This window comes from Bison bison, unplaced genomic scaffold (genome assembly GCF_000754665.1).
Source record: "Bison bison bison isolate TAMUID 2011002044 unplaced genomic scaffold, Bison_UMD1.0 scf7180017864529, whole genome shotgun sequence".
In the NCBI taxonomy this organism is placed as follows: Eukaryota; Metazoa; Chordata; class Mammalia; order Artiodactyla; family Bovidae; genus Bison; species Bison bison.
In genome coordinates this window covers 417,869-419,257 of record NW_011495079.1, presented here as the reverse complement: position 1 = coordinate 419,257, position 1,389 = coordinate 417,869, and the positions used below count along the sequence as shown (strand labels likewise).

At 43.1% G+C, this 1,389-nt stretch overlaps 1 protein-coding gene across 1 annotated transcript in view; it reads right to left on the bottom strand.

Moving 5' to 3' along the window:
• MTMR1 (myotubularin related protein 1) overlaps positions 1-1,389 on the bottom strand; it is a 32,489-nt gene that overhangs the window by 10,597 nt on the left and 20,503 nt on the right. The gene's annotated exons all lie outside the window — the stretch shown is intronic.

The window sequence follows — 1,389 nt, the reverse complement described above, 5'->3', positions numbered from 1 at the left end:
GCTGCAGCCGCAGGTGCCAGGAGTTGGGACTTTAACACATAGTTTTTAAATGGAAACATAATTCGACCCACAACAATCTTCTACCACCTGTCAGCAGTTTTAAAATGATTAACAATTGGCTCTTATACAAGGTGAACTGGGTTTTAAAACCTGCCATCTATCTAAATAAAAAGGTTGTACTACTGCAAAACTTCTGTACAAAATAATTTGTAAATCTCAGTGAGATTTATTTAAGTAATTCAAGTAAAATAAAATGCAAATATAACAAAAAAGACAATATGGCTCACTCTTTGGTAATCTGATAACAAAATCTCGTCCATAACTAGCTTATACTTTGTAGAGGTCAACATCCAAAACACATCTGTTATAAGAATAAGTGAAAGTAAAACTGTTAGTCACTCAGTTGCGTCCAACTCTTTGTGACCCGATGGACTGTGACCCACCAGGCTCCCTCTGTCCATGAATTCTCCAGGCATGAATACTGGAGGGGGTTGCCATGCCCTTCTCCAGGGCATAGAGAAACTGAAACCCTAATACATTGCTGGTAAAAGTTAAAATTATGCAGTCTCTGTGGAAAAAGATTTGCCAGTTCCTCAAAAAGTTAAACATAGAACTACCATATGACCCAGAAATTCCAGCTCCCACAGAACTAAAAACAGGTATTCACATGAAAACTTGTACGCAACAAATCATAGCAGCAATATCCACAATAGCTAACAGCTGAAAGCAACCCAGATGTCCACCAATGAATGAGTGGAGAAAAAAAGTGTGCTGTATGATTACAATGGATTATTTCTCAGCTACACAAAGGAATGGAGTACTGATTTGTGCTACAACAGAGAAACCATAAAAACATCATGCCAAGTGAAAGCAGCTAGGCACCTAAGACCAGACAGGGTATGATTCCATTTATATGAAGTGTCCAGAAGAAGGCAATCCACGGGGAAAGTATTAGCGGTTGACATGGGTTGGGGAGAGGGGAGGATGGGGAGCGACTGCCAGTGGGCACAGGGTTTCCAGGTAAGGCTGTGATAGCATTCTGGAATGAGACAGTGGTGATTGCTACATAACACTGTCAAAAGACTGGAAGGCACTGAATTGTAAAATTTAGGGATGGTTTCTAGAGGAGGAACACAGCGTTGGGCTTTGGGTGATGGAGCTGTGTCAGGGAGCAGGATGCATAGCTCTGCAGCATGAATGAGGGGGCTGGGTGGTGGCTCTGGGTGTGGGTCCAGGGCTCAGGGCCAGTGTGTGTGGCCAAGAGAGCAGTCAAGGTCAGAGGAAGGCCAACATTCAGGGAATGCAGAGCAAACGAGACTGAGGAGAGCAGCTGGAGACTGGAGGATAAAGAGAAAAGGGAAGAGAGTCTTTCAAAAACGAGAGGGTACT